This window comes from Hesperophylax consimilis, chromosome 30 (genome assembly GCF_061612785.1).
Source record: "Hesperophylax consimilis isolate HC1 chromosome 30, BYU_Hcon_1.0, whole genome shotgun sequence".
Classification (NCBI taxonomy): domain Eukaryota; kingdom Metazoa; phylum Arthropoda; class Insecta; order Trichoptera; family Limnephilidae; genus Hesperophylax; species Hesperophylax consimilis.
Window position 1 is genome coordinate 15,468,381 of NC_142865.1, and position 26,315 is coordinate 15,494,695.

A 26,315-nucleotide genomic window follows, 5' to 3' on the forward strand; every position below is an offset into this window, starting at 1 on the left:
ATTTTTTAACATTAAAAAAATTACTCTGGGCCTACGACATGTATGGGGATGCTGTTTGGATAGTATATTTAAGTAAATAAAGAAAAAAATAATGAAGGGTGGACATGAATTAATTTCTCGCATGCGGTGGAAGGCGATAATCTAGAGTTCTAGAGTGTCCGGCCTCTCTCAATCCGGCCCGCCACGCAGCTGGTGGGCAGATGCATCCGCGCCAAGACCTGGACAAACCTCACACCATGAAACCGGCCACCCGTGCTAAGTCGCTAAACGTAGCTTGGGTGACATATGGCAAAAGTGTTGGCGGCCTCCAAAATCATCTTGACTACAATACCTAATTGCTAATCATCATTACCAAACTACCATTATGTATTTCTGACCCGTATAAGTTGATAAACAATATTGTTTAAATTTTTGGGCAGTAATTGAATTATTATAAAATAATCCTACAGATCCTGATCAATATAACATTGGATTGCTTCCCCCCAGCGGGAGGAGTGGGAGGAGTCGGGAGGGGACCTTGCTTTCAACAGGGGATGATTTCATATATAAGGGAGCCAATTTTCCACCGCAAGCATCAGTCTGTTTAGAAGAAAAGCAGTGACTAGTGTTAAAGAATATAATCGTCCAAGTTACCGGTGCTCAATTCCAGACAATTTTATAGAACTCAAAGTAAGTACAAAAAACTTTTACTTCTTCCATAATTACAAAATTACTTTATCATTTTAAATAAAGTAACTCTTCTCTCTTCAAAATTCTTAAACTTTCTTAAATTTATTTTGTTGTTTGTCTAAACTTCTTAGTTCTTCTAAACTACGCAACTGATTTTGATAGGGTTTTCACTATCATTTAGAGAACTTCTTCCGAAAGGTTTACATATATGATACATGCATATTATATTTATAGAAAGTAGAGAAAAGTTGATGTTTTATAGTCGGGACGTAAAAATATAATTTCGGGCACTGCATTGTTAACGCTTGCTAAACCTTATGAGATACATCAAAATAATGTTCTATACAAATAAAAAATGTGAATGTTCGTTTATTCAAAATATTAAATCTCCGACAGTTCTTCACTCATTGCTTTTGCATTTTTGACACAACGTTGCATGTAAGTCTATGAACTTGCATCATCGAGTACTCATTATACTAATTATAAAAACATCATTCAACGATAGCTCCATTACAAGCGATTATTATCGACGGTATCTAGTGATTAATAATAATAATAACGGAACATTTATATAGCGCAGTTTAGTATCATTTCACTTCAAGTGAAGTGAAATGATAATAGCAAATTTAAAAACGGGAATTTAGTATTTTAGTATTTAGTGGTTCTTAAAATTATTCCTATAGTGTGCCTTACCCAATACAGATCTGCTATTATAACACTAAATATACTGTTTATAAAAAGTGATGACAAAACTTAGAATAACAATAACAGCAGGACAGGACAAAACGAGAATATTAAAACTAAAAACATAATGTAAAACAGGAGGTAGTTTGTGCTCAGAAATGAGAATCTTCTGAGCATACATTTTAAAAAGGTACAATAAGGAGGCAACCGAAACCAAACAATTACCGGAAGTTTTAGAATATGGCTTATTATAAAATATTGAAAAGAAGTTAAGATTTATGAATGAATTTATTTATTAAATATTATTTTAAATATTAATGTGTCTAGTCAATGTATCTTGTAGTGAGTTAAAATTTGTTGTAAAACGTGTTTTATGAGAGGGTAAACAGATTATTTGTAACCGCGAGCGTGTGCTGATACAAGCAAGAAAGGCTTATTTTTCCATTAAAGTGATATATTTTTTAAATTATCTAAGAAAGCAAACACTTTGTGGCTTGACATTATACAAAGTGAAAAGGTTTTTTGTTTTAAACCACTTTATTTTATTATATATGTCGACCGGTTTCGGTTGTTCCCAACCTTCTTCAGGACAATAAATATATAGACCAAATATAGTACAGAGGTATCTTATGAGGTTTTTGACATATATAATAAAATAAAGTGGTTTAAAACAAAAAATATTTTTCATTTTGTATGATATTTTTAAAGTTAATATTTAGAAAAGTGATATAAAAGTCGGGGACGCCCGAGGAATACATGGCACGATCAAGTGAATCGGATACTTGAGTCGGGCCATGTCAATAGTCAGAATAATAGAAGAGTATGTATGAGACGATGTATGAATGTGAATAAGGCAAGGAGTGTGTGCCAAGACCGAGTTGTTTGGCGCTATGGTTAGTTAGTTAGTTAGAGATACGGTTAAGAAGCACAATTTATTTTTAAAACACTTTCTATCAACTCTTTCTAACCGAAAATGGAATATAGTGTTTTTGTCATAATTATATTTGGTTGATTTGTATAGCTCAGTTTTTGTGAAAAATCACTTCATAGTCAGTAGAGATTTTTGCCTTGCAAAAGGTGTCTAGAAGATATTTTGATTTTTTATTGTAAAGGTAGTCTAATGCCATCTATGAGTGAGCTCACACACTAATAGCAAGAATATCACACCATTCTGATAACAAAACACGGTTATCAAAGCCTTATCAAGCCACTTTTTACCTATCGAGATGGGGAGGACCTGGCCGTTCATATCTGGTCACTAAACACAGCTTAAGTAATTTCAAACATTGATTGTCGATACTTCACCAGGATATCAATTCTCCAATCCAGACCGCTCGCAATCGCTGTCGACAGAACAAACATTGGACGACATTCTTATTCTTGAATCTCGTCCAATGTACGTACTAACATATGCCAAACGTCGAAAGTTATTACACTCGAACAAAGAGTAGTTCGACTCACTGGAATGACTTCGTCGAGAATAGAGGCCGTGGGCGATAGCAAGAATAATATCTCACTTGATGTTGGCAAATTACAAGAAATGATTCGCCCGGACAAAGTTTCGAACCCGCTAACTCTCGGTCGGTATTTAAGCTCTCTGAACTATGAAAAAACGTGGAAAAAGCCAGGTAATGAAGTAACACTATTATACAATGTTTATGGCTTCATAGAAAGCGTTCAAAAATAAGAAGAAGATTGTTTGAAAGGGAGATAATAAAAAAATGAAAACGATAATAACTATGCGAAAATGTGAAAATATTCAACAAAACACGAATCGTTTGAAATAGAGCAAAAATCTCTAGCATTGTATTTAAAGATACACTGTTTTTAATACAATAAAATTAACAATTATTTATAAAAATAAAAATGTAAATGTTCGTTTGTTCAAAATCTTGAATCTCCAAGGTTCTTCACCGATTGCTTTGAAATTTCGACACAACGTTACATTCGAATACGCATGTTTTTTTATATACCTTTATTACATACATATCACCTGTAACAGTTAAAAACATGGTTTTTGTCACCTGTAATAGGTAAAAAATGCTTTTTTTTAAACAGCGCCTGTTGGACGTAAAATTGTTTATTGTTTCTTTATCTGCACAGACAGACTGAGACATAGCAACGCGTGGCAAATGGTACAGCTAGTATTAAATAAAATAACAAAATATTTTTTAATTTATTTTTGGAGAATATTTGCGATGTTTTTTCTGTCGATGAAATTTCATATAAATACCGTTTCGGCTATACAAATGTTTAGATTTTACATTAAAAATAACATTTATTTTTTTAGAAACTTAAAGTGTTCAAGGTTATATTATAAATCGGTATGAATTATGAATGCGAGGGCTTAAAAAAAAGCCCATTACTTTTACAAGGAATTTATAATCAGCTTGTTTTTATTTATTTTTTTTATTCTAAAATATAAAAGACTCAATAATATTCTCAGTAATTTTTAATTTTACAAGAATCATGATAAGGGTACAAAAATATTTATGCCGAAACTTTAATGAACTTTTTTCTAGCAAACTGTGAAATTTAAATTAAGTGCTTTGGGAAAAATATTCTCCATTCAATTCTTGGTAAAAAGTCTATAAAAACAAGATTTTTAGATACCTACCTAATATGTCATGTGATTTCCCGCTCTGCAGAAAAACCATTTTTATGTTCTGACTGCAACAAACTCAAGTTACGGCGAAGCTTATCACTATTTTTGATTAATCTTTACTACCAATCGATTTAGATTATGGTGTATAAAAATATGATTAGGATTAATTTAAGCTTTTTTATATTGCTTTTCTTATGTAGAATTTTTGAAAATATGATTGTTCTTTTTATTTTGAAAAGAATGAATGTATTTTTTCATTAGAAATGTATGACCTCATTTATATTTTTATTTATGTTAATGCAATATTATGGTTAAAATTTTATGGGACAGTTTTTATTAATTAATTTTTTTTCTTCCTTATAAAATTAGTCACGAAATAAATAATAACCACTTTAATTGGCTAATTTTGCTAAGCGATTTTTATGACTATTACCTACATTCGTGGCGATATAAGGCACACTAAGAATTGTGGCTTGTTGCTTGCGGCTTGTGGCTTCCTATTAACAAGAGGGTAGTTAGTACATTGCGTTTTATTTATATATATTAGAAAATCGATAAAAAATAATGCAAAAATATTCGCAATATTTACGTAAAAATTTCAATATTCGCAATTTTCATATAAAATGAAAAATTTCGCGTTAAAATTCATCAACATTTTCACATTTTTTGGTTGTTTCACAAAATTTGTCAATTCATCTCCTCAGTTAATATTCAAGTTCTTTGATAGTCCTATCAAAGTTCTGTTATTTTCAAGTACTATGAAATAACCGGCCCATGATACCACATCGTAATACTAGAAGTCAGGATTTATTTCAGTGCAGAAATAAATTCTGGGACTAACTACCATATGAGTTCCTCTTTGCCCAGAATCCTAATAGAGAAAAAAACAATTATACCAAGTCAGTGGACATCTTCAATTTATCTTTAAACAAATATAAAATGTTGTTAATGAAGCAATTCAGTTATGTACAATAAATAATGTGTATTTCTTAATATTCATATGTAAAAGCCTCGAAAAAGGGCGTTAATTAATAAATAACTTGATTAGAACTTTCACACAAATTTGATGAACTGTTCAAGCTCAATTTGTGAGGCGGGTATGGGTACCGCCGCCCCGGGAACCATTTATTGGTAACCAACTCTTCCGTAAGTCACCCCAAGTAGTTCGCTACGTTTGGTGACTTGGTGCCCGGGTTCATCGGGTGAGATGCCTTCAAGTCTTGGACACACAGACCTCTAGATTCCTGCCCACTTCTCATATATATTCCTTTCCAGAACTTCCTCTCCTTCCTTTCCTTAAAAAGACCTCCGACACAGGACCCCCAAAAATGACAAAGGGCCTCTTTTTTGAGGTTAACGTAAAAAAAATCTGTGTAATAAGCCGTCTTGAGTATCGCAAATACGAATTTTGTAGATCTCTAATTGTATAAATTTGCATAGCATTCCGATGACACGCGGCAAGGGAGTGAACACATCTAGGATGTGAACATTGATCCATTGGGCAATTCCACACATCGTTTTGAGTTCGATACTTTATCATCACTTGTATCATTATCATGACCCTTTCGACCTATAATAAGAGCAATCGCACCGTCATGCATCATCATTGAAACCACAGCTCAATAATTACGAGTAATCATTTATAAACTGTTACAGTATTGATCTGATTGTACGAGATTGATATTTAAAAAAATATAATTATAGAAGCAAGTTTATGATTTGATATTTTCGCGGCCGTATTATTGTGATTAATTTTTGGGTTATTATACCATGTGGCACTTCCTCCTTATTTAGCCAACACTTATTCACTGTTGGGATTACCCTCCTACATAGTATTTTCACAGTCCTGTTCCCAGGACTGTGAAACTCCTGTTCTAAAGTGGACTGTAGGTTTATGTGTTTGTGTTAATTCATAATTTTCATGATTTCCTTATCTCTATGTCTGTAAACGTCACCTTCATATTTGTTGATTTTCGTTTCTTTATGCCTGTAAGCCTCATCTTCATATTTATTGATTTCCTCATCTTCATCTCTGCAATCCTGATCTTGATGTTTATTGTTTCCTCATATTTATGTCTTGTTGTGATGTAGGGTTTTCAAGCGATAGATGGCGCCAGTCATAAAGCTTACTACAGAGTCCGACAGATGTCGCTAGAGTGTAGCAATTGCCTGTGGGGTATCCTTGTCAGACTTCAAGCTTCTAGAAACAGAGAATTACCAACCCTCGAGTAATGAACAGTGTAGCTAAATCCAGACTTATTTATTGTAACGTAAATAAACGCAATTATAGTAAAGAACCCTTTACTTTATCAAAGAGTTCCCAACACAGAAATATGCAAGTAAGCAGAGATATAACACTTGTAGACCTCATATTCATGTCCGTTGATTTCCTTATGTTCATGTCCATAAGCCTCACCTTCATATTTTGTTAATTTCCTCGTCTCCATGTACGTAAGTTTCATTTTCATGTTTCTTGATTTGCTCATCTTTATCTCTGTAAGCCTCATCTTCATACTTGTTGAGATCCTCAAATTCATATTTGTAAGCCATATTTTCATGTTTGTTGATTTCATCATCTTCTTATTGTAGACCTCATATAGGTGCTTGGTTTTTTTACGTTACATCCCTAATTTTCCTTGCTAGTCCGTTACATTTTGTTAATTTTGACTTCTGCAACTGAGCGCGTTTAGTTTATCTGTTTCAACAAGTTCGAAACTTAAATGACACGTAATCAATCCCATACCTAGAAATCAATTAATCAATAGAAAAGGTGTCTAATGAGCCAAATGTTCTTAAATTTTCCCTAACTTCGGGTTTAATTTGAGTCAACTTTTTGAAACATCGATATTCCTTCTTAAACATAACAATTTCATTGGTTTGTTTGTAGCCTGAGAGTCGAAAGGTCTTACGTAAAATGGTGACATCGGTGTAGATCACAAAACTCTTTTAAACGATAATGCTTAAATTGTCAGAAAAAAAGGATTTTCACGGACTTGTTATATATCTATAAAAAATTATAAATGAAACATTTAATAGCCCAGCTTTGCTTGCGTTGATAAGTTTTCGGATTCCATTAAAGAAGAAACAATTCTGGACCATCAAATGCATCATTGAGAATTTTATATAGAAATACCAAGCCAGTGAAAATTCTTCTGTCCGACAATTTGAGCATATTCATGTCATTTGCAAGAGTGTAATTGTAGTGTAACAAAAATGCAGGGATACCCATTTTAAAACATAGAAAGCGAAGTAATTTATTTTCTATTCTTTCAAGAACTTGTACGTTAATATTGTAATGTGGGTTCCAGGCAGGATAATTGTTCTCAAGTTGACTTCTTACTTATTACACTTAGGACGGGTTGTAACGGAGATTTGAACAATTCATCAAATTTCAATGTTCATTTTCGGGTTCTGTGAAAGTCCTATTCGAGTTCTGTTATTATATCATTATAGGCAAGTTGCTTGACAGAACTGAAATAATAACAAAGCTTGAAAAAATCTTTCACAGAACTTGAAAAATAACTTTGAAATTTGAAGATTGCTGAAATTCTCCGAAACAACCCGTCGTAAATGCTGCAGAAATTTCTGGTAATCTTACTTATAAATCCCAATATTTGTAAGCCATTATAGTGATTTCTTTTGGGGTATTATGCCGTGTAGCGCTACCTCCTTCTTGAGCCAATATTTCGGACAGCATTGTGTAATCTATTACGCATCTGCCCTGATGATGGACACTGCAATCGGTTCGAAACGTTGGCTAAAGAAGGAGGTAGCGCAACACGGCATAATACCCCAAAAACAAATCACTATAATACTTTTGGCCGTTAAAATCTCAAATCATACCATTCTTAAGCCCGTGATAGAGATTTCCGTTATGTGGTTGTCAAAATGAAAGATTTGATCAAAAAGTGATGCCCAAGTCTTTAAATTGTGTTAATGTGTCAAGAGAAATGTTGTAAAAAGATCCCTGGATTTTTTATTCGATAAAATTGGACTATTTTACATTTTGAGATATTTAAGTCTGTTTTCATCGCACCAAATTAACAATTTGTTGATAAATTTTATTTATTTATTTATTGGATGCTTTCATATGTATAAATTTGCTATAGGTAAGTTGTTCAGGAGTACAACAAAAATTGTATATTACATAACATAATAAGCTGAGTATGAACGATATAAGCAGTCACAATATAAGTTGTCATATAGAGTTCTGTTGTACATAGGAGTTCAATTATTCTGTATTTATTAATTTATTTTATTGATATATGATTTACAGAGTACATGTGTTTTTTTGTGATATTTCACCCTCCATGCTAGGGATGACCCTGTGTTATGGCGGGTGAATTTTACAGTTTGCGGACATAGAATCTATACATTACTATAATATAAAAAAGAAAAATGATGTATAGCTAGTTTGGGTTGCAAGAAGAGGATGGAGAAGTGAGAGAATTATAAGAAGATGAAAAATTTGAGAAATTATTAGTAAATAGATCACACTAATTAATTATGTAGTTACTATACCGCTAAGTTAGGGAATAAGAATTTATTATGTTTTTTCTGAAAGGTAATTAAATTGATAGAGTGTAGAATGAATGTGTATTGTAGTTGTAATGTATTCCGTGTGTAAGGATCCATTTCGTTATATAATAACAATAGTACAAACTAAGTGCTTAGGGTACTATGAAGTATTTACAGAGTAATGTGTAGTAGCTTTATTGATATTTATAAAAATATACATCACCAGTTTGTTGTAAAGCATGTTGTTTGTTTTTAGCAAACCTTTTACACGCCAGATTGGGTGTTTTACAGAACAAAGCTAAATTAATACATCGATAAAAGGTGCATATGAAGAAGTATGAAAGATAAAATGATGTATCTAAAATTGTATAATGGAGTTTGATAAGTGCATTATAGTAATATAATAAATTTTGAGGTCATCAGCAAAAAGTAAGATATATTTTCTTATGTTTTCTGATTTTCTTGTATTTGTTAGCAGTTTCCGGATTGTTTGTAGGTACTAGTAGCAGGCATTGAATTGAATATCACAAAAATACTGTAATTTATTTGATAAAATATTCAAAAAAATTACAATAATTTACAAATATAGAAATTTCAAAGCTAATTGCGAGAGAAAGATATATTTTTTAACGAAACTGCCCAACTCAACTGAGAAATTATTTCTCGTTTTTGAATTGGGGAGTGGGGTAATTATTTATTCAATTATTTAATATCCACTGTATAAATACACAATAATTACATGTCACAGAATACAAGCATAACAAACACTAGTAATAATCAAAACTCAAATATCAATTTACTGTGGCATTTGATCATAAAACGACGACAGAAAGTACGAAATTAATACAAGCTCTAGTAGGAGATACAAGTACATACACAATATAATAGTATTATTATGGATTATAAGGTGTAAAATTTTATTATATTATTATGTATATAATAATTAACAAAGACATAAATTTAGATAGCATCATACGATGTTGACAAGTCTGTACAAAACAGAATAGAATTTTTATTATTAATTAATTTACTGGACAATTTATCACCTCAGGGGCGTTTTACAGTTGATGCAGGTATTACATAAATATAAGTGAAATTAAGTTAAATAAAATGAAGTACAGGAACAGGTGACACGAAAATAAAGATAGAGACTCTGAAGCAAGAATCCTAGGTGGTGAAGAAACTGGACCAGCTGCTGCAGCGAGAGAGTCCACCGCGTCCACCAACAGTGCCAGCACGAGGTATGTGTCTGCTGCTAATAAAGTGCTGACACAATATCCTCTCATTGATACCAGACGAAGATAGAAGATGGAGACTCAGCAGCAAGAATCCTAGGTGGTGAAGAAACTGGACCAGCTGCTGCAGGGAGAGAGTCCACCGCGTCCACCAACAGTGCCAGCACGAGGTTCTTCATCCATCCAGGTATGTGTCTGCTGCTAATAAAGCGCTGACGCAATATCCTCTCATTGATACCAGACGAAGATAGAAGATGGAGACTCGGCAGCAAGAATCCTAGGTGGTGAACAAACTGGACTAGCTGCTATAGCGAGAGAGTCCACCGCGTCCACCAACAGTGCCAGCACGAGGTTCGTCATCCATTCAGGTATGTGTCTGCTGCTAACAAAGCGCTGACACAATATCCTCACACAGATACCAGTCCTTGGCAGCACCGCTGTGACATTCGACGAAGATAGAAGATGGAGACTCTTCAGCAAGAATCCTAGGTGGTGAAGAGACTGGACCAGGTGCTGCAGCGAATAATTTAAAAAAATTAACTTCGGTGGATGACATATCAGTTATTATAGATATTAAACTTAGAAAAGGAAAACAAATAATACGTGCCGTCATCAAAATTTTAATATATTTACCTGCTTGCTATTTGACAGCTATATTGGTTTTATGACAGGAATACCAATTCAAGTAATTTTCCTTATTTAGAAGAAAACACTTATTATTGAAATTAGTCGGTGGAAAACCTTGCCGAAAATTTACATTTCTCAAAATAATGTGGTTGATTTTTTATTTTGAATATCCGTGAGGCAATTTCATTTTAAAGCTCAACAAATAATAATAAAACTTGTCTAATTCTTACAAGACCAATTTTGTGAAATAAGCTTCTGTATTGGCGTATACTCTCAGTATCGCCTTGTAAGACCATGAGCTTTTAAAGTATTAACGTTAAAAAAAAATAAAACCGCCAAAAAATGTTTTTTTTTCTAATATAATATATCTGTTTTTATTGAGAGATTTTTTAAAAAATGTATACAGGGTGTATCGGGACGTACCCGACAAACTTTAACCAGCTATTCCTTAGCATATTTGGAGTAAAAAATGTTATTGACACTTTGCTGTCCGGTAACAATTTTTTCAATTAAATACAAAAAATTATAAAATAATCCACACTCCGTCACTGTCATTGGCATTGTTTCTCGTTTTCAACAGCTGTTATTAGCAAGTGTGTCAAAAAGCGTCTTCGCTCTTTCATACACACTAAATAATAATAGTTAAAAATGAGACGAATAGTGCCATGTAATTTCGTTGTGATTGTAAAAGTGCGCCAATGTAGGTACGTACGTATATTATTCAACGAAACTCGAATAACATATTGCCAGATGGGTTTTCAAACTGTGACAAAGGATAAAACAGTGGTGAAAATATGAATGATAAATTTTTTATCAAAAAAAATGTTACCGGACAGCAAAGTGCCCATAACATGTTTTACTCCAAATGTGCTAAGGAAAAGCTGGTTTAAGTTTGTCGGGTACGTGCCGATACACCCTGTATAAATATATAATTTTTATAGTTTGACTGGATTTATTTATTTATTGGACAATTTGTATAGCTTTTGTGAAATATCGCCTCAGGGGCGCTTTACAGTTGATGCAGGTATTACAAAAAATATAAATATTACAAAAATAAAGTTAAGTTAAGTATAATGAATTTGAAATTGGAAGGTTGAAATTTTCTCCTATTGCTCTTGACTGGTGTGAACATTTAAAATGGTTTGACTGAGGATTGAATCTTCCTCCCCAGGAAATGGAGTCAACAACACTAACACCTAAGCCAAATCCCAATTTGATAGTACCGACATTTATTTCGTATTTTAACTGCTGCAATTTTTAATTTATTAATTTTAATATCATCAAATTACATTTTAAATGCGTGTGTGCGCGCGTATTTGTGCATCAGTGCCACTAAAAGTTGATAGAATGTATTGTCATCGAGGACGAGTCTATCTGCTGAGTTTCAGCTCTATCGAATGTCAGGAAGTGGGTTAATTTCAACTTTCACTGAACCAAGTAAACAAAATTGAATTTCAGATAGATTTTTCTAAAAATTAACAATTCTTGCTTATGTACACAAAAAAACACTGGAATGGACTTTTTGACTAACGACCAGCTAATTTTACTAAAACACCTCATTTTACTCCTCTAATAATATATTTCCTGTCATCTGTCGTTCCTTCGTTTACATCTCGGTTCGTTTCTATTTTTGGTTCAACATTCGAACTCCAAAACCAACTATGTTTAGTTCACAGTTAACCATGATTGCATCATTTTTTGTTATCTTTCATACGTGTTGCATCATCCAATCTTTTTCATACAAAACTTAATAAAAGATTTCAGGCCAAATTACCCAACCAAACTGAATATCCGATGTGACTAATTAATTTTTCATTAGTATTTTAAATTATAAAATATGGGTATATTAAATAATTCAATTTTTAATGGTTTTAGATAGAACTTAGGCAATCATTTGTGATATTTAAATATTGAAGATAATATTAGTGATTTCTAAACGAAAATCTGAAACAGAAAAATCAGAAAAGGAAACGGTCACATCTGGGACTCGAGAGAGTACTGTCCCGGAAAGACAAGGGTCCTGGGTTCGAGTCCCAGATGTGACCGTTTCCTTTTCTGATTTTTCTGTTTCAGATTTTCGTTTAGAAATCACTAATATTATCTTCAATATTTAAATATTACAATTTGAGGTTTTACTCAATAAAGTTATTCCGAAAAATAAATAATCATTTGTGAGTTAATAAGGATGTATTAAAACTCAAATATCTTGCTTTAACATCTAATAAATGGCCATTTTTATTTTGAATATCGCACAAGAGTCCCATCTGCTCTCCCAGTGAGACTATGGTATCCACAATTGGGGCATGTTATGAGTCTGAATGAAGTGTAAAGGGGAAGGAGATGAGAAAGAGTAAGGCGAGAAAGCCTCCGCTGTCGACGGGTTCAAATCCCAGAGTGCGCAAGTAAATTTTATTTGATTAATTGTTTTATTTCATGATTTTAGTTAAAAATGATTTTTTGGAGGATTTAGACCAGCCACGGTCGTACATAGTATACTTGCTGCACGTTCCAGGGTGGAAGATATCACCCTGTAGTAGAAACATCCATTTATAGCTTTAATTTTTAAGAAATGTAGCATACTTACCTTTTTAAGCTGTCGTACCCTTAGATTAAATATACCATTCCCAAGAGAAAGTCCAGTTATATTCAATTAAGTCCTAAATCCTGTATCTAAATTTCGCCAATAAACAATTAGATAATGTTAATTAAGTGTTAATCTCAAGTGACCTACCAGGTAAGTATTGTACTGTATATTTTCTCCATAAATAGTTAAGTTATAACATAGATCACTGTAGAAATGTATTATAAGTTTGTACAGCGCCCTTGAGGTGATTTTGCACAAGAACGGCGCTATACAAGTCATCCAATTATTATTATTATTATTAATTATTGAAAAAATAGCTTTTATAGCTTTAATTTTGCGTTTTCATAAAGTTTATAGCTAAATAGGATAACGTCAAGGAATGATAGTCAAGCAAGAGGGGAAAAACAATTAAATTAGCAAAATCACTTGAAACATGTTTATTCTATTATTGATTGAATCTCAACATGGCACATGTTTCTACAGTAAAGTGTGTCATGTTCGTTCTACGATCTGTCGATGCAAGATTATAGCGACTAAAAATCATTTTTACTATCGCTAAAAACACCATTTATCTGCTATGAATGGGTGTCTCTACCCTGGGATAAGACCAACATTCAGAATTAAAATGTTGCTTGAAATGGCTTTAGTCGTGTTTCGTGACCAGATCTGAACACCCAGATACTCGCCCACCTCCCTCTTCCCCATCTCCTTTCCCTCTCCACTACCTTCATCCTTACAACATACCCCAATCGGTGAGGTCTAGTCGAGCAGTTAGAACTGGGAAAAAAATCACATTTAAAAATAAAAATAAATTAATTTTAAATGTCAGACTCTATTTTCCAGCAATATGTAAATATATTTTTTAATATTTTTCCTTATTCAAACGTAAATATTTTTTAAATATCATTTTTGATCAAACATGACATTTAAACAACTGCGATTTTTGGCATCGTTGGCAAAACCTTTCGTAAATAAAAATCCTTTGTTGAAACAACTTCTTACAATATTTAATTTCGTATTTTGCCCCTTAAGCTGTAACCTTTTAAATTAAACACAAAGAAAAAATTAAATTTCCATCACAAATTTCCTAAGAATATTAACCTTTGTTGAACAGAAATTATTTTTAAAGAAATTTTAATGTGTAAACAATTTTATTTTCCATTCTCGAGCAACGAAAATTATTCAATTGTGAGCTCTGGCGCCTGAACTTTGCTAAATTTTGAATAATACACAATATTTTCGTGTTTAATTCTCTTTTGGAGAGAATTATTTACACGCGAAATTAGTTCAGCATCAATTTTTATCGTTTTATAACAAATGACTCTTTATGTTTTAAGTTCCAAAAATTATATGTTATTTTTGAAGATAATATTTAAACATTTTTTGTTGAAACGTTAATTATATGAAATTCGCAAAGTTAGCTCCGAAAATTGTTAAAAAACACGTTTTGTTCTGTTATTTAATATGTTATAGGCGTGAAAAAATTCACAAACTAACTAACTAACTAACTAACTAACTAACCATCACGCCGTTTCCCCGCAGGGGTAGGCAGAGAGGATGGACCGCCAAACAACTCGGTCTTTGCACAAAATTCACAGTGTATCTTTAAATGCAACAAAAGCATTTGTCGAGAGATTTTTGCTCTATTTCAAACGAGTCGGGTTTTATTAAATATTTTTGTTTAATTTTTATCGTTTTCAAATATTCATTTTTCATATCGATCCCCATGATACGGGGATTGCGAACGTCTGAAAATTATATTTAGTTATGTAAAAATAGGGTTTAATCCCATCTTACAGTATCTGTATCTGATACTGTGGAGAACTTATAATATATTTTAATAAAAAAAAATCAATGACGGATCAATTCACTAAATGTACATATGAAAAAAAATCATTTTTTTAAATTACGAACCGACCCCTGCGGTATGTAAGATATTTAAGTTTGTTTATTTTATTTTCACTATGTCGTTTTTCCTTATCTTTAATTTGCTTATTTTTTAATGTTATTTTAACATTTTTTATAAGTGTAATTTTTTTTTTAACTTAAAAAAATTACAATTTTTATGATATCTCTACTACCATACTAGGCTCATGCACGTATTGTGGTAGTCGTACATGATTTATGTAAGAATAACAATAATAAAACACAAGGGAAAAATAAATCGCTATGGAAAACCAAAATTAAATAAATCACATTATCACATTCAAATTGATGATTTATGTAGAAAATGTTTGGCTTTTCCGGAAACTATGGAACATATTATTTCGGGATGTTCTATATTAGCACCGTCCGAGTATACATTTAGGCACTATCAAGTTATAAAAATAATTCACCAAAGTTTGGTAACTAAACATAACTTGATTACTGCCGTAATATAATACCATATTATGAATACGAACCAAATTCATTTTTAGAAAATGAATTTTATAAAATATATTATGATAAACTATACTAACAGACCGAATGATTAGTCATAATAGACCCGATATAGTTTTACATGACAAAATTAAAAAAATAACTTATATCATTGATGTCGCTATTCCAAATTCCTGTAATATTCAAAAATCTGTTAATGAAAAAATAAGAAAATACACAGATTTAGGAAATGAGATAAAAAGAATTTGGCATTCTCAATCAAAAAATTTTTTTTTTTTTTTTTTCTTTTTTTTTTTTTTTTTTTTTTTCACTTGTAGCAAACACTTTGTGGGTATCCATAATTATAATAATTAAAATAAAATAACTTTGTTTAAATACCACTTTATTGTATATATTTATAACCAACCGGTTTCAGTTCAGCCCGAACCTTCATCAGGGTAAATAAAAACATATTAAATTAATTACAGAGGTGTATGGGTACTTATAGTTAAGCTGGAAGAGGGAGAGAGAACATCAACTTTGGTGGGGGTGGAAGACTTAGGTAGGAGAGAGGGGGTAAACATAGGTGCAGGAAATGGAAATATATTTAAAATGGGGCTGTTTGTTAAATCTAATTGTTTATTTAGTAAATTGATTTTATTGACTTTAAGGGATTTTTTTATCTCGAGTGCTTCTAAATTGTTGAGGCGTAGACCTATCCCGTTTCTATGTAATACTTCTACACCTGAAGGCTTATCAAATGAGTCTGAGAAATAGGTCTACGCCTCAACAATTTAGAAGCACTCGAGATAAAAAAATCCCTTAAAGTCAATAAAATCAATTTACTAAATAAACAATTAGATTTAACAAACAGCCCCATTTTAAATATATTTCCATTTCCTGCACCTATGTTTACCCCCTCTCTCCTACCTAAGTCTTCCACCCCCACCAAAGTTGATGTTCTCTCTCCCTCTTCCAGCTTAACTATAAGTACCCATACACCTCTGTAATTAATTTAATATGTTTTTATTTACCCTGATGAAGGTTCGGGCTGAACTGAAACCGGTTGGTTATAAATATATACAATAAAGTGGTATTTAAACAAAAAATTTATATTTAAAAATGCAAAAATCAGTCATTTGAAATACATGTAGGATTACGAAAGATCTTTTAAATATTTATGTTGAGGGATCAGTAGGATTTATAGGTCCTGTTAGAAGTTCTACCGAGCCGAACCCTCTGATATGAAAATATCTGGAGTCGGTGAATTATTTTCCCATTTGATCTCTGGTGAGTTGACGTGTTGTTCTTGTATTGTTTTGCATTTAATTTACTTATATAATTCACTTGCATAATGTTGATTGACTAGATGATCATTTGTGGAAAAGTGTGTGGAAGGGTTTAGTTTTTCCTATGGGAAAGATTTAACCCGGACATAAAATCGGATAATTAAAAAAATATACAAACCATATTAGAAATAAAAAATAAAGATAAAACTAAATAAATGACACACTTGAAAACTATAATATGTTTTTTTTAATATCCATATAACTGTCTGTTTCCTTAATAAACCTAAATAAAATATATATAGTATATGGAACTGAGCTAAAAAAAAGCATCGTGTAAAACGCCCATTATAAACTTTGCACGATGGATAATCTTACCAATGAGAAACTTGTTAAAATCCAAGGCTGATGCAATTAACTGGCCGGTTAAATCTTCTCTTAAGGCCGAGTGTAGTTTTTTATTAATTTAAAATAATGATAATATTATTAAACAAATCGATAATGATAGTGTTTTCAACAAGTAAAATTTTTTTTATACATTTTTTAAATTAACATAGGCTTAGTAATTATCAAAATCAAATCGAAAATATGACCTTTTTCAGACCGTAATACGTGCGTTTTAAAAAATACTATTAAAGGCTTAATATCGTCAAAAAATACCTGAAGGGGTTTTCTTTAAACGTACGAAAAAAAAAACTAAAAAATAAATAAAATAGGTTCGTAGTTTAATTTTTTCATAAACACTAATTGTTCTTGTTTTTAAAATGCAGATTATAAAACTTTGGATACGTTTATTTAACAAAACTAAACGATAAATTATTGGTATTATATTTTTCCATTTTTTAAAGTTAATTTAATATTTTTTATACTATAATTTAAGAAAGAAAACTTAGATTTTTAAATTACTTTTAAAGTAGGCCGTCTAGTGGCGCCTATTTGAAAATTTTAACACGGTAGAACATCGAACTAAAAGCTTCTTTTAAATATCCCAACAGATGGCGCTATCATGGTCGGAGTCTTGGTTATTGTTTATTTTTCAAACCGATTATATTATTAAGTTATTATTTATTAAATTATATGATAATTGTTAAAATATATATTTTAACAATTATCATTTAATTAAATAAATAATTGTTAAAATATATATTTTAACAATTATCTATTAAATTATATGATAATTGTTAAAATATATATTTTAACAATTATATAAATATATATTATAATTAAAATATATTAAAATATTATTATTATTAAATTATATGATATTATACCATATTTTTAAAAATTAAATATTAATAATATGATAATATTTTGTAATCCTACATGTATTTAAAATGACTGACTTTTACATTTATATATATAAATTTTTTGATAGATCTAATACGCCTAAATTTTTTATAAGAGAGCTAGGTATAATGCCAGTAGCCGAAATTACAAATGGGAATATTTTTATAGTCTGAGAATGTCAAATTCTTTTGAACTCATTTCCTAAATCTGTGTATTTTATTATTTTTTCAAAAACAGATTTTTCGATATTACAGGAATTTGTTTTTTTTATATCAAAGTACTAAATAAGTACAAAAAGAAAAAGAGAAAAAAATCTAACCTATTAGGTGTGTGAGTTTGTGTTACTACTAACTAACTAACCATCACGCCGTTTCCCCGCAGGGGTAGGCAGAGAGGACGGACCGCCAAACAACTCGGTCTTGGCACACACTCCTTGCCTCATTCACATTCATACATCGTCTCATACATACTCTTCTATTATTCTGACTCTTGACATGGCCCGACTTGAGTATCGAGTTTGTGTTAGCATGAGTTATGCTATTCTGTACATTATACTGTAAAACTCTCGACTCGAAGTTTGCGGGATCGAATCCCGAAGTGGGCAAGTAAATTTTATTTGGTTAATTTGTGTTATTCACAATTAATGAATTAATATACGTATGGTATATTCGCGGTACGTTCCATAGTGAAAGATACTCTCAGTATCGCCTGGTGTAAGACCACCATTCAGAATTGAAACGTTGCTTGAAATGGCTTTAGCCGTGTTTGGTGACCAAATCTGAATAGCCAGGTAGATTCACTTATTCAATAAATAATACCCGTTCTACGGTCTAAATTTAAATAATGATTTTTGGTCTTTCATCAGGGCGATACTGACAGTATCTAATGCTCTGAAAAATGCCGCAAATATAATACTTATGTGCATGTTCGTTTCAAGAGACAGAAGGTCAGCGGTCCTATATCGATTTATTATTGTTTTTGTAAATTATTCTCAAAAAACATGAATGAAAAGACCAAACACAAATAACCTGACTGCCATATGTTGTGGTTAGAGTATTTTGAAGCGAGCAAGCGTAATTACTAGTGCCACGTAATTATGGTGCACGTGTGAGTCAACGCTCATAAAGGCAACTCAAACAAACCTCATCTGGGTATATGGGTATTGGTTTTCAAGTTACAACATAAATATGTTTTGTAAAAAAAATAATGCTCAGTGACGGATTACATTGAGGTGAGACAACAGGGGTTGTTGCTTTTCATCTTCATAATATTACGTTGTGACTAGACTTGTGCTTTGCTTATTTGGTACACATTAGTTTTTTTAAATATTCCCCAACATACCCCAATCGGGGATGCCATAGTCTCACTGGCTCCAGACCGGAGCAGTTGGGACTCTTGTGAGCTATTCACTATAAAAATACTATGTAAAACCAAATGCCAAAATGTTTTTAATAGAGATATACATAATTAAGAAATTGGCACATACATCATCATACTTGTCATAATATGGAAAATCAGGACTAAAGATATATGAAGAAATAATAATAATATAAAATGAAATGTCAGGCTTTCTGTAAAAATATTAAAATACATACAATTAAATTAAATGTTACCTTGTATATATTCGTTTAAATTCTAACGTAGTATAAACTAATTAAATAAATAATACAAAAAAAATAGTGCCATCTGGTAACTGAAATTCATAACTTTTATAACGAAGATTTACATTACCGCCATCTTACTGTTTTCAGGCAAACGTTTTTAAAATAAATTCTAGTTAGAAAAAATATTGTTTTGGAAATGAACAACAGAGTTCGTGTGTGTCGAAAATAGTTGATTTTGTCATGTCTACAATCGGTCTTAAAGTGTTTAACCGGAGACAGAGACTGGCGTACGTGAAATCTGTCCAAGTCACTTTCTTGGAAATAACCGCCATCAGACATATATGAGCTATTTGTGTAGATATTATCTCAGCGGGGGATTTTAGCTAAGTGGGCACGTGTCTACTGACGCCATTACGATGTGATTAATTGTCTAGGTCTACCACTGTTTTAAATAATGTGTACCAAACATAGATGCCAACCTTTCAAGGGGTAATAGGCCTGTTCACGACTTATCAGAATATGTATTTAGTTATTACACGCCCTTGTGAGCTTTTACATAACTAACTAACTAAATAACCATCACGCCGTTTCCTCGCAGGGATAGGCAGAGAGAACGCACCGCCAAACAACTCCGTAGTTGCACACACTTCTTGGCTCATTCCCCTTCATACATACACTTCTATTATTCTGACTCTTTGAAATGGCCCGACTCGATTATCTGATTCACTTGATCATGCCATGTCTTCCTCGGGCGTCCCCGACTTCTGCTACCATTCGCATTTGTATCATATATCCTCCTTACACTCCTTTTTTCAATGCCCAAACCATCTAAGCGTCGTTTTCTTGATCTTACTCATTACGCTTACATAAGCCTTCCACTTTTTGTTGATCTCCACATTTCTCACACGATCATATATGGTTTTACCACACAAACACCTCAAGGATCTCATTTCAACAGAATTCAATCTACTTTCATCCTTTCTCTGCCAGTTCCATGCCTCACTTCCATACATCAGGGTAGGTACCAGCACTCCATTGTGGACTGCTAACTTCGCTTCTTTAGACAATATTTTGTTGACGCCAACTGCGTTCTGTCCTCCATTAATGGAGTTACCCGCATTTACCCTTCTTTCAATATCTCTGTCAGCCTTCCCATCTCTAGCAAACGTACTTCCTAAATACACAAACTCATCCACCTACTCCAAGTATTCCTCATTCACAACTATAGACACGTTTTCATAATAATAATAATATTTGGACGATTTGTATAGCGCCGTTTTTGTGCAAAATCACCTCAAGGGCGCTGTACAAATATATAATACATTTCTACAATGATCTATTTTATTACTTATTACTAACTATATATGGAGATAATATACAGTACAATACTTATCTGGTAGGTCACTTGAGATTAATACTTAATTAACATTATCTAATTGTTTATTAGCGAAATTTAGATACAGGATTTAGGACATTATTGTATATAACTGGACTTTCTCTCAGGAATGGTATATTTAATTTAAGGGTATGACAGCTTAAAAAGGTAAGTTTTTAGTTTAGACCTGAATTCTGTTGGACTTGTTAAGGATCTTAGTTCCGGAGAAAGTTTATTCCAAGCCTTCAGCCCAGATACTTGGAAAATTGGATATAATTGGACTTTCTCTCAGGAATTACCATTATGTCCATGTTATTTCCGTTATTCCAGGTATGTACATATGTATTTACTTGTGTAAACTACTTAATCGAATAAATCAGTTGTTATCAATAGTTTACTTTGGACATAAGCATATCAGTTTGTATTTGATCGTCGTGTCGAGTCGTAATTCGATCGTACGATATTGAAACGTTTTTTATAGTACAACCTATCTATGTATTACCCAGTATTTATTGTATCGGATTTGAAAAAAAAAAGAAACATAATTTTTTGTTAATTTTTATCAAAATTTTGTCATCTATCACTTTTGATCATTTTTTTTTAACATTAAACTCACACATGAGACCTTGAAGAAAGTCATTTTCCTCAGGGCCTATGTCATCTTATGGAAAGCTGTGTGGGGTCTTTTAAAAGAAAAAAAGGAGAAGAATTTCTGGAAAAGGAAAAAGGTATTAGGGGTGTTTAGGAATCTAGGGATTAGTGTGTCCAGGAGTATCTCTCCATAAAATATCCATGTATTATAGAATATATTAACCTTCCGGAAGAAATTCTCTAAATTATAGTAAACTCTATCAAAATCAGTTGCGTAATTTTGAATAACTAAGCGCACAAACAGACAGACGCGAATAGTGACATTATTTTATACTATTTATAGATACAAATGTATTGTCACGATTACGAATTTACTAAAAGTTTATCAGGAAAAGGCCTGTAATCCCATTTTTAGTTCATTATGATTTGGGCTGTTCCGGGATGTTCCAGAACGTTTCAGACTATTCCCGAACATTCCTGAATATTCTGGCATGTTCTGGAATGCTGTGGAATGCTCTCGAATACTCTTGAATGTTCTGGACTGTTCTAGAAATGTCTAGAGAGCAAAACTTTCAGCCCTTACAACGTTCCAGACTATTCCCGAACTAAGCGCCCCTGAGGTGATATCTCACAAAAGCGGCGCTATACAAATTGTCCAATATTATTATTATTATTATTCCAGAATGTTTTGGGATGTTTTAGAATGTTGTGGAATGCTCTCGAATACTCTGGACTGTTCTAGAAATTTCTAGAGGGCACAACTTCCATATCTTTAAAAGCACTCTCTTCAGGTTAAAACGGGAACCTTCTTCATGAATGGGGGATAGAGGGCTACCACGCTGTATAATTTCTGAGTTGTAGTGGCACGCACATTGTACACTTACTTTTATACACATACTTACATATTGATTAAACTTTATATCTACATCATGTACGAAATTTTAATTAAAAATAACAAAATTAATAAATAAATAAAAACATATGGCTAAAAACAGTTCGTCGATCAATAATACAAAACTATAAATGTAAAATATATTTGACCAATGAACGTGACGCTAAATTAAAATGTACACAAATTATTATTTGTTTGCATTATGTACAGGCAGATAATATAATTTAGAACTATGCTACTAATTTAACATTAATTAACATTTCAAAACGTGGTAAATGCGGAATCATCCTAGGTTATTTGAAAAGGTTTATTTATCGTTCATTCACTATGTTGAACACGTGTTTGAAATTCACACATTTCATTGCGTATCTAGGTTTACTTGTCTACACTTGTTCATCTATCGATGGTGTAAAATATACTAGATTGGTAAATAAACTACCCGTTAAGACCTGAACAGACTTGAAGTTTAAATCCACTTTCTATTTAAGGCGAAGTTTAATTCTAAATCACTATTTTGATTAATCTTTATAACGAATTGGTGTACATTATGAATTCCAAAAAATATGTTTTAGATAAATTGAAGGTTTTCTTATCGTTTTGCTTGCGTAGAATACAAATAAAATTATAAATTACTCAATAAAAAATATAAATGTAAGCTACTAAACAAATTTTTTTTTCAATAGAAATGTATGAACGCGTAAGGAAAATAACTTTTTAAAAATACAGTTTTATAGCTAAGCTTATCTGTGACAGTTTCATTTGATTAACTTTTATGCTTCCTTATAAAATTAGTAACAAAATAAATAAAAAACAGTTTTGTGCTTGAAATCGAACGTTTTTAGACTCCGTTTGTCAAGCGATTTTAATGCCTATTACCTACAATATAAGGTATGCCAAGAATATACACATTTTTCGCTTGTAGCTTCCTAACTAAATTATATTTATGAATCTATGCACAAAGTGGTCCGTCTGATTTACCCATGTTAACAAATAGATTGCAGTCTTTGGAAAACAATTTTTTGTTTTTGTTTTGTATTTGTTATTCCGTTATTGTAATGGAAGTTGCTCTGTAGAACGGTAACCGGAAAACTCAACACGGCGGCAAATCGACACACTTTTAAAAAATTATTAAAACAAGTTTTTTAACTAACTAACTAAGCATCACTCCGTTTACCGCAGGGGTAGGCAGAGAGGACGGACCGCCACACAACTCAGTCTTGACACACACTCCTTGCCTCATTCACATCCATACATCGTCTCATACATACTCTTCTATTATTCTGACCCTTGACATGGATCGCCTCAAGTATCTGATTCACTTGATCGTGCGATGTCTTCCTCGGGAGTACCCGACTTCTGTGACGATTCACATTTGCATCATATATTCACTCTTCTTAATCTTACTCAAATCGTTAATCGTCCCTTTCTTAATCTTACTCATTAAGCTTACATCAGCCTTGTATTCTTTGCGAATCTCCACATTTCTCACACGATCATACATAGTTTTACCACATATACGTTAAAAAACACGAGTTAGTTTTTTCATCGTTCTTAGAGGATTTATATCTCTTTTCGAGTGATTTGTCACTGTGAAAAAAGGTCACCTTGTAGAATCAGGAATTGTGTAAAACAGGAGATAGGACCTTGGGGTCAGACACATGATGAGAGGATCAGAGATGTGCAAAATGGGTACCCAAAACCATTTGAAATGCAAAATGGAAATGGCTCAAAACTTTTCCATTTGAAAATGCAAAATGCAAAATGGTTTTTAGAAAAGCATTTCAAATGCAAAATACCTATTTTTAAAATGCATTGAAAATGCAAAATGGTTTCTCAGGTCAAACAATCAAAATAATTATAGAATTTTTAAACAATTTTGTCATTTCTTAATGGACATCAATGTAGAACAAACATATTACATGATGGTAAATCCAAAAACACCACGACTACAGATTATGAAACCACAAAAAATTTACGCGAGACTAATGTTGCCAACGTAAAAACATAGAAACTGCTATCTAACATTTAATATTACAGCGTCATGGCCCCATGTTCAGTATTAGAATCGGTATTTTTTGTAATGGTATCACTCAATTGCCAGGGCTCCTACCAGGGAGCAACTTGACAAATGTAAATTATCTCTCATAGCGAGGTTGAGGACCGACTGATATTTGGGGCTTATGAAAAAAGATGAGTGGAGATAGTAGGAAGAATGTTGCAAAAAAGCATTTAAAATGGAAAATGCATTGAGAAAAGCATTTAAAATGCAAAATGGAAAATACCCATTTTGCATTTTGCATTTCCATTTGAAATGGATTTATTTGAAATAAAGCACATCTCTGGAGAGGATGAAGTCACTCCTATTCACATATGGTGCCAATATCCACCCTGGTGGGAACATCTCTCATCTACCTGAGACACATTGTCTAACCAGGACAACCCTGACAACCCTGTTGAACTTTAAAAAGATTATTTTCGTTCGCTTACATTGTTAACGCTGGCTAAACCTTATGAGATACATCAAAATAATGTACTACGGAATTGTATATCTTTAAAAGTCCTACAGAAAAGTCCGCGATGGTATATGTCTATCTCCTAAGGATAACCCTCAGAAACGCCGGGAACACATCAGTTAGTAGTTGATACGTAAATCTATCTCCATGTTGACTGCAATTAAAAATATATAGGTAGGTACGTCTGAATATTAAACAGATGGATAAATATGAAATAAGGTATGTAAACATCACTAGGCTTTCTCTTGCACGTATGCCAAGATATAGTCGTTAAATTGAATATATTATGTACTCATAAAGATATTTAAGGTGGGGCCCGTGGTGTTATTGAGAATTTATATTGCCTTATTAGCACAGACATAGGAATTAATAGACGAGAAGATAATGGCGAGGGGTAAAATCAACTGTTGAAGAACGAAGGGGGTAAAGCTGACTGTGATTCGTCAATAAATCAATCTGACAGTAAATATGCATCACGCATTATAATATCACCATTTAGTTCTTAAAAGTAAAATCTGCTTTGGAATGAATAGACATTTTTACATGGGAGCGCAAATTACTTGCCACGTTATGAACAAATTTGCGAAGTCCAAATTCGGCAAAAAATTTCTTCTATTTTCAGAGTCGAATATTTCGTTGAAGTATTTAGTTAAGACACTTTTATAAATGTTCATAATTTACTTCCCAGCAACCAACCAGCTTTGTGTTTCGCGTCCAGACGTTTCTCGATGTGATAGTAACAACTGATTCATATTATACAATGTGAATATGCTTAAAATAAAGTAAAATAATGCTTATATATGGAATGTAATACGACAATTGAGTTTATTCTCTTTTTCACATCTATTTTTACAAGTTTTCATAGCACAAGTCAACATTTTGCCGTGTTATTTCGTAAAATGAACCGATGATGCCTCGACCATAGTTCGCACAAGAATGATGACGTCACGTTTTCAAATTTCACTTGAGGCCATACGCGAGCACAGCCGGCTCCAATGGAACCGGTATGGGGAGTGGGGATAATACGCTTTTAATCACTTAGGGCAGGTCTACTAATATGCATATGTTTATGCTTATTAGTGTATTTCTACCGCTTTATCACGCCACGATAATTCCTTTGGCCGTGAAAATATCAAAGCATAACATTACAATTTAAACAATTCATCAAATTTCAAAGTTGATTTTCAAGTTCTCTAATTATTTCAGTTTTGTGAATGATACAAAAACAGAACTTGAAACGACGTAAGTGAAGCAGATACTTAAATCCAGCCAACTAAACTATACGACGCGCGGCCGTGGTGTATTGGACAGACCTGCGGTTAAATTTTCCCTATTAAATATCTAAAATATTGTGGGAATCATAACGACGTAAGTGATGAAGTCGTGTAAAAACATTCGTCAATATTCGATGCGCGGCCCGGCGTAATCGATAGACCTACGGTCGAATTTGCTCTAGAAGGCCTTGAAAATTGATCTTTCAAGGCCTT

General features: G+C 32.4%; 1 protein-coding gene across 1 annotated transcript in view; it reads left to right on the forward strand.

Annotated features, from left to right (window-relative positions):
• The first annotated feature begins 553 nt into the window (after positions 1-553).
• LOC149409678 (neural/ectodermal development factor IMP-L2-like) overlaps positions 554-26,315 on the forward strand; it is an 84,545-nt gene continuing 58,783 nt past the window's right edge. Inside the window, exon 1 of the mRNA XM_089649541.1 lies at positions 554-669. The gene's annotated coding sequence lies outside the window, so the exon portion shown is untranslated. The remainder of the gene's footprint in view (positions 670-26,315) is intronic.